The following is an 8,674-nucleotide window of genomic DNA, read 5'->3' as shown; positions in this document are numbered from 1 at the left end:
CAGAGCTCTTGTGAGAGGGAGGCCAGACCTAAAGGCAGCGTAAACATGCTTGTTTTTGGACWGTGGGAGGAAACCGGAGTACCCAGAGAAAACCAGAGSAGAACATATGAACTCCACACAGAGAGGGGATCGAACCCAGGATCGTCTTTGAGTGCTAACCAGTAAGCCACCATGCTGTCAAGTTTAGAAAAGCTGAATCAAAATTTGTCCAGTGGTTCATGAGATGTTAACTGTAGTCGTAAATGCATTTTYTTGTGAACTCTGAGTCTCTAGAYTGCAGAAAAGTTGAYTTTAGTCTTTCCCCGGWGCTAGGTAGATGTCTTTATTTTCTGTTTGGGTCATATTTTTCAACCCGGTCAGTTTTCTCTATTTTCTATGACATTTTCTGAACTATTATGTTGCAYAATTAGCAATATAGTGTGAAGTGCCTTTTTCAGATTTAAAGTGACAGCCTCAAAACAAGTTGATCTGAGACACACCTCAGACAAGTGGTGAAAAGGGGGCTTGTGGAYTTACAATAAGGAGGAATTTAGACCAAAGCTTAATAGTTTGTTGCACTTTATATAGACCCAAACTGAARTATTTGAATGWCCATCCGTCCGTCCGTCTGTTTTCTTCTGCTTATCCGYGGTCGYGTCGCAGGGGCAACATCCTAAGCAYAGAGACCTAGACTTCCCTCTCCCCAMCCACTTGGACCAGCTCATCTGGGGGAATCCCAAAYTGTTCCCAGGCCAGCCAAGAAACCTAAGGCGTTTACGCACTGCAGGGCCTGCCCCGGCCGGCCCCGGCCCCCAGATGGCCWAGGTCCGGCCCTGCCCAGCCCTGGATGTTTTGCACTMTCATCAGAGCCTTGAAGTGMGTGGGAACTGTTTACCYGAAAAGCGCGCATAACGGTCCTTAAACGTCGAGTGAGACGACGAATGGTGATGCGCAGAAGAGCGTAGAGTTTCCGAAGGCTGTACTTGGCCATACAACAGCAACAGAAAGCGGCTATAGCGAGACGCAGACGGCATCGACGAGTAAGCTAGCAATATTAGCTTGTTACATGCTACCGTTATGAAAGCAGTTYCTTTTTCATGGATCTGTAGTCCCTCCAGCYTGTCCTGGGTCTTCCTCTGGGCCTCCTCCCWGTGGGAGGTGCCCGGAACACCTCACCAGGGAGGCGTCCAGGAGGCATCCTAACCAGATGCCCGAGCCACCTCAACTGGCTCCTCTCGACGTGGAGGAGCAGCGACTTTATACCCTATGGAGGAAATTCATTTTGGCTGCTTGTATCCATGATCTCATTCTTTTGGTCACTACCCAAAGCTCGTGACCATAGATGAGGGTAGGAACGTAGACCGACTGGTAAACCGAGAGCTTTGCCTTCTGACCCAGCTTTCGCTTAACCATGACAGACCAGTACAGCGCCCGCATCACTGCAGARGCAGCACCAATCCGCCTGTCAACCTCCCGCTCCATTCTTCCCTCATTCGTGAACAAGACCCTGAGATACTTAAACTCCTCCACTTGGGGCAGGACCTCCTCCCCGACCCGGAGGCGGCATGCTACCGTTTTCTGGCTCAAGACCATGGTCTCAGATTTGGAGGCAGTGATCCTCATCCCGGCCGCTTCACACTCAGCTGCGAACCGCTCCAGTGAGAGCTGGAGATCACAATCTGGTGAAGCCAYTAGGACCACAWCATCTGCAAAAAGCAGAGACGTGATCCTGAGGTCACCAAAACAGATCCCCTCAGCACCTCGGCTGCGCCTAGAAATTCTGTCCATATTATTTGAATGTAAAAAAAAAAAGAATTGAAAGCCATGATATGTCTCTTTTAATGAGTAGTGCTTGAAGTTTGTGTGGAGAAAGACTCTCAGCTACTACCACACCAAGTTCCAGCTCGTTATCTATGAAATTAGCTCAGTTACATCCATTTTCAAAGATCAGAGAACGGTTTGACCTAAATGTCTTGGCTCAGGCTAAACCATGTGCTCCCTCTCTTTCTCCACATCTGTCCATCGCCCTCCTCCCTTCCCTTTCTTTTTTGCCTGGAGTTAGACCCACAAAAAAAAAAAAAAAGAATTTATAGCAAGTGGAGGGATGCCAGCAGAGGTCAAATGCGTGAACGGCTTCCCGTCTGCCTCCCCTATCATTCTTTATGGCTGATGTAGTGGCGGAGCCTTCATTACCCTGAATTATACGCTGCAATTATTACCTCTCCCCCCGGTCTCTGCAGGACYACCGCGGCCTTATCATCTTATCATCTCACCCAGGAGGAACATAATGCAGGCAACTATAGATATATAGCACAACATCTGCCTTCAACATGACTCCTCTGCGGATCTTTGAACTTTCCGTGCTTCCACCTACGGTGCGTGATGTATGGGGAGCACGGCTGGCATCATGGGTTTATTTACAGACGGCTATATTGGGTTGCAGAGGCGCATTTCTGATGCGGGTGTGGGATTCCTAGCTGTGTATAATCTGTGGGTTTAACAGATCCCCACACGACTGCAAAATAAGACCTTCTTCTCTCTGGCGCTGTAGTGTAAAACCGCCCAGTGTTGTTCAGAGAATCCTGGAACTTGACACGGGCCCCACCTCAACTCGGATTTTACTGTCTCAAGTTAGAAATACCAGCGGCAAAAAAAAGATCTGATTGCTAAACTAAAGAGATGCACGTCAACKACTGATTGCCCCATTCAAGATGGCCGCCACAGCTAATTGACCCTAGCGAACACAAAAATTGTTAACACCATATTCAGTTTTACAGATAATGATTAAAATGTTTGTGTGGTAGTAGCTGACAGTCCTCCCCAACACATACTCCAGGCACTAACAGATCTTATGAGATTTTGTTTTTAAATTTTGCCATTAATTGAGTCCGCTCTGTTTGTCTGTTAGCAAAATATTTCATGAACCACTTGACAGATACTCATAAATCTCTCAGAAATTAATCAATGAGCATACATTGAAAACTGATTTAATTTTGGAGTCAGTCCATTTCAAGATGGCTGCTACAGCAAACCGAATTCAGGAATTACTAAAGGGGTTATAACTCAGATAGTTTTAACAGAAATTGAGCTAATTTTTTATATAGTAGTGGCTGAGTATTGTACCAACCTTATATTCTGAGTACCGTCTATTGTGTAACATTTTTGATTACAACTTATGCATTAAAWACATATCTGCACCAACCCTGTTTGTCTGTTAGCAAAATATCTTGTGAACCACAGAACAGTTTTGAATGAAACCTTCAGAAATCATTTATTGGACAACTGATTAACATTTGGAGGGACCCTTTTCAAGACGGCCACCACAGCTCACTGACATTAGCAAACAGAAAAGCAGGTCTTATTCAGTCAGTTTTGCAGATATGGAGTTAAATTTGACCACTCTGTCATTGCACAAGATCTTTGCTCAAAACTTTGGCATTATCTGTTGAAGTCAACAAATTACACATTTTTGTTAAACACACAAAAAATAATTGTTGTACAGTATGCACATTAACAGTTGGTGGGCGATGTGCATTCCCTCAAGGAATACTAGGCTTTTATTTTGTTTATAGCTGACAAAATACAAACTAAGATTTTAGGCCGTTGTAAAAATCACATACTCATGTTCTTGTTGCTCCTTTCCTCATATGTATTGCAACAACTGAGGTGCCAGTGTGAGGCCTGATAATCTGGGAAATCAGCGGGGTGTTGGGATAACAGCAAGCCTTGGCAGTCCTGATATTTTATACTTTTCACAAGTCATTCTTTGAGTGGGCACACTGAGAGATTCAGTGTTGTATCGTGGTGCAGATATCTGCGCCGGGGTGGCAGACAATGACTACACGACACAGACAGTGTAGTAGACTTCAACATCAAGGCTCCAAACCAGAGAAATAAGTCTCAGGGAATCTGCTTTACAGATCCGCTCCCGTAGTTTCAGACAAACAGAATCATGGACTTTATTTGTAGTTAAACCTCTGGAGTTTTCAGGCGGCGCCTCAGGTGTGCACATATTCCCTTTTCACCTGGAAACATGTACAGAGCTGACAACTATCGTGCATCCATATCACACCAAATTAAAGCTCTAGTATGTAAAGTCAGACTTTATCAGTGCATTATTTATCACCTCAGAATGAAGTGTTTACATCCAAAGCTGTCATACATTCTCCTCCACGCACTTTGTTACTACAGAAGCTCAGAAGGGACAAACTAAACACCGGCCCTGGACCTTCAACTCATACAGTTCCAGATTTTAAACATCTACTTTTCAAAACGAGGTAAACATTTCCTTAGTTTGTTATTTATCTTTGCATTGATGCACAAGAAAAAACCCAAAAGGATGAACAATATCCCCAAATGGCTATTCTTTTTTCGACATTAAATAATTTCCTAAACCAACAATGGCTGTTTTAGACATAATTTCAAAATTTTCAACAAGCTGAATTTTGGGTCATAATTTATTCAAAGACACATGTTACATACAAACTGATAGCAGYTATTAGCTGAAAAAGGTTACAGGTGCCCATTAGTGACCTTTTTATAACTGGCTTGAATGGGGCTATTAGGGATTATTTATATTTTTTTCAGCTTATTTATTTTCATTTTCATTGTCTCTGTGGTTTGGTTTTTGTGGAACAACCGCTGATTGAAACACTTTGCTTTTAGGCAAAAAAAAAGTATTTAATGGCTAAAATTTATTTGTCTCAATGGTCTCATTTCATGGTTAAAGTAAATAAATAAATAAATAAATAAATAAATAAATAAATAAATAAATAAATAAATAAATAAAAAGTTAGAAAATCTTATGATAGGAGCTGAGTTTCCAGGTGAGACTTTATTATTTGACAAATGGTTGAGTCAGTTATTAATAAATGAAATAATCAATAAGCGACTAAGACATTTACTGTAATAGTAGTTAGTAAACATTTTTATCCAAAAAAACATGAATTTACAATTGTTAACGTTAATTTAACAGGTGAAACAAGATTTGTTTTATATATTAAGTTGTATATACAGTATATCATATGTTTTACCCAAAACAAAGCAAACTAAAGAAAGGTCAGTTATCCAGTTCTGTTGGCAGATTTAAAAAAAGTTTTAACCAAACTAACTGACTTAGTGCTTTACAGAGATGGGGACTCGAGTCACATGACTTGGACTCGAGTCAGACTCGAGTCATTAATTTTAAGACTTTAGACTTGACTTGAAAAACCGTTCAGAGACTTAGACTTGACTTTGACTTTGACACCAATAACTTGAGACTTGAATTGGACTTGAACCTGTTTACTTGAAAAGACTTGATATTTTATCCCAAATCTAAAGTTTAAAACATATTTATAAAGTGTCCTGATGCATCTCAGTAATCCAGGTAAAAAATCAAAAAGAAAAAAATTGTACAGGTCTTCTGGACGGGTTCTTCTTTAATGAAACGTTTCCTCTCTCCTCCAAGAGACTCCTTCAGTCTGAGAGTTTCAGGCAAAATTCAGGCTTTTAAGCACTGCTTTCACATGGCTATCGTTGACACCTAATTAACACCTATTGTTAACAGGGAGAAAGAGAAATCACACACACGACAGGCCCTGGAGCAGTGTGGTTCTTTTGACTGGATTCCATGCAACCTTCAGGTGAAGATGAAGACTCCAAACCCAGAACCAAACCAGTGGTTATTCCGTATGTTGCGGGTGTTTCAGAGAAACTGAGACYTTTATTTTCTAAACATGATGTCCCAGTAGCTTTCAAACCCCAAAACACATTACGGCAAAGGCTGGTTCACCCCAAAGATCCGGTGCCCCGGCACAAACAGAGCAATGTTGTATATGCTGTTAAGTGCCAGGAGGACTGCGACCAGTTATACATCGGGGAAACAAAGCAGCCACTGTTCAAAAGAATGTCCCAACACAGACGAGCTACATCTAATGGCCAGAACTCTGCAGTTTTCACTCATTTACAGGCCAGCGGTCACTCTTTCAGAGATGAGGATGTTCTCATTCTTGATAGAGAGGAACGTTGGTTTGAGAGAGGAGTAAAAGAAGCCATTTTTGTGAAGAAAGACCGTCCATCATTAAACAGAAGTGGAGGCCTCCGTTTTCAGTTGTCCCCCTCCTACAGCGCTGCTATTGCCATTATCACTCCACCCCCTGTTAACAATAGGTGTTAATTAGGTGTCAACGATGGTCATGTGATGTGAGTATCAGTCACATGGAGGCAGGGCTTAAAAGCCTGAATTTTGCCTGAAACTCTCAGACTGAAGAAGTCTCTTGGAGGAGAGACGAAACGTTTCATTAGAGAAGAACCCGTCCAGAAGACCTATACAATTTTTTTTCTTTTTGATATTTATAAAGTGCGCCCCATTAATTCATTTCACGCAACCTGTCGGCACATTTTGTCATCTTTTTTTTTAAAAACCGTAAGTTCTCGACCGTTTGTGCAATCTGAAAAAAAATTCCAATGGTTCCAGAAAGCCAGGAGTCTGTTTTACGGTAATATCACATGACCGGTTGCAGGAAGCCCGGTAAATAAAGACATTCGGTGGTGCAGTGTAATGGAAAGTTATGAGCAATTGCATGCTTTTTTCGAAGCGGAGAGGAAATATTTTGTTAGAATACTGTCTGCAAGGTGTTCAAGAGTCATCAAGCCACCAGAGGAACCGGCTTCTTGTGAAGAAAGATAACGTAGTTTATGGTGTATCTGAGCACATCTCTCTTGTGAATGAAAGTTTTTACTTTTATATTTTATTTTATGAATATTTGAGCAGTTGTTTGTATGCTTATTTTCACAACAGCGTAACAAGTAAGTTACTTTGTACAATATATGCGTATTTAGAGTTAGTATGTGTAAATACCGTGTCTCCAAAACGCATTGGGATGTGGATATTTTTTTTAATCCTACACCAATATTAATAAAKCTGACAGCGGATTCCAAAAGAATATTTCAAACCCTACAAAATAACACCAAAATCACGTGATTATCTCAAGTATGAGGGAAGTTATTGATGTTTTTTTAGGTGAAATCAGGTCATGTTTTCTTGCTGCAGTTCACAGCAGAATCAATGTGTGACCATTTCACCTTCTTGTTTTCTGTTTTTGTTCATAACTTAGTGTTTAAGATATCGCTATGAAATGTTAGGGAAAAGCACTGCTTTATGAAGTACACATTTACTCTAAGCAGTGGGAACGTGTTTTGCACAGTGGGTGTTGTGAGAGCATGAAAAGAAGCGTTACTAATCCAAACAGGAACTCATTTTTAAACYGGCTTTCTCCTTTTATTCATTTCTTTGTTCCTCTAACTACCCACAAGGGGGTGCTGTAGCACCCGTGGCACCCCCATTTCCCACAACTTTGACTTTACACTTTTTACTGGGAGCTGGTTCGAAGCCTAACATCCAAACGAACCGGGACACAGACTGTCAGGGTAGTGGGGTCGCACCTGGAAAAACCGGAGGCCTTTCGTAGGTTCTGCAGGTCTGTTCCTGAACTCGCGTCATGTTTAGTTGAAACAAAAGGCAGAAACTGAGCTCAGCATGAGGCCGTGCAGCTCAGACACAACTCCATCAATGAGCACCATTACAGAGCTCGTTGTGCTGTATCATGGCTGAAGTGTATAGATAGACTCAGTGGGGTTTGGATGGCTCCCACTCACTTCTACCCACCCACCCCTCGGCGTGGTGCTATATCAGACAGTCAGGCAGGGAGTCAGGGAGCAGTAACAGGGCTATTAGGACTCCCAGGGACCCTATCGATCTCCTCATTGATCCCCTCCTGCCTTGGCCGGCCCGAGACAACTGTGTGGGTTTACACACTTACTGTCAGAAGGAGCAGAGGAGCACAGATAAAAGCACGAGACGGGACATGAAAGGAGAGGCCACTTAGAAAGTTTGAATCCTTCCTTTCCTGCTTCATGTCTTCTCTTCCAGGACAAATTTCAAACAACTTTTTATTATTATTTTTTTTCCTCCTAGCASACATGGGTCTGATTCGATATCCCTCTGTTATCTGTAAAAGCCTCTCCAGAAACGACACCACGGCTGCAGTATAAAGATGTTATCTCAGAGCTGAGGAGATTTATAACCTGTGACAAAATGAATGGGGGGAGAACTTGGCCACAACTTGCAGTGAGATGGAACYTCATGATGGTTATTGAAACCAGGCGGGCTGGAGCGCCTCCGAGCCTCAGACTGGCTCATATTAAGTTACATTCAGGACTAAATGAGTCAGAGATACTTGCACTCTGCATGACGAGGGCTTTAGGGATGTATTTTGCTTGAAATGATCACCAAACAGTCCTCTCACTCAGAAACCACAATGGTAAGGGGGAAAAAAAACACAATCCAACACTGCTCCCAGTGGCGGTCTGGTGCCACTGCAGCTCACACTGCTTTCCCTGCAACTCCCTGTAATTTATGTGCATAAACTGTCCGCGTAATACGATCGTCCAAACAATCTGATTACTGATATCTATTGAGTTAGAGAGCATATAACAAGTGGAGCTGTGTACTGCTGAGTGAGCAGTGTGAGCCTGATTGATGATAGGATCCTCATCAGAGTCCGTCTGATTAATATCCGGCCCTTCACTCCTTTCCTCACAACTAATGCGCCCCTGTCTCTGCCTGTCTATTATTATCTTTCAATAATGAGGTCTAAAAGAAGGTGTGTGTGTGTGTGTGTGTGTGTGTGTGTGTGTGTGTGTGTGTGTGTGT

The sequence above is a fragment of the Austrofundulus limnaeus genome, unplaced genomic scaffold, assembly GCF_001266775.1.
Source record: "Austrofundulus limnaeus strain Quisiro unplaced genomic scaffold, Austrofundulus_limnaeus-1.0 Scaffold14, whole genome shotgun sequence".
Taxonomy (NCBI): Eukaryota; Metazoa; Chordata; class Actinopteri; order Cyprinodontiformes; family Rivulidae; genus Austrofundulus; species Austrofundulus limnaeus.
The sequence above is the reverse complement of the archived record's forward strand: the minus strand, read 5'-3'. Positions refer to the sequence as shown.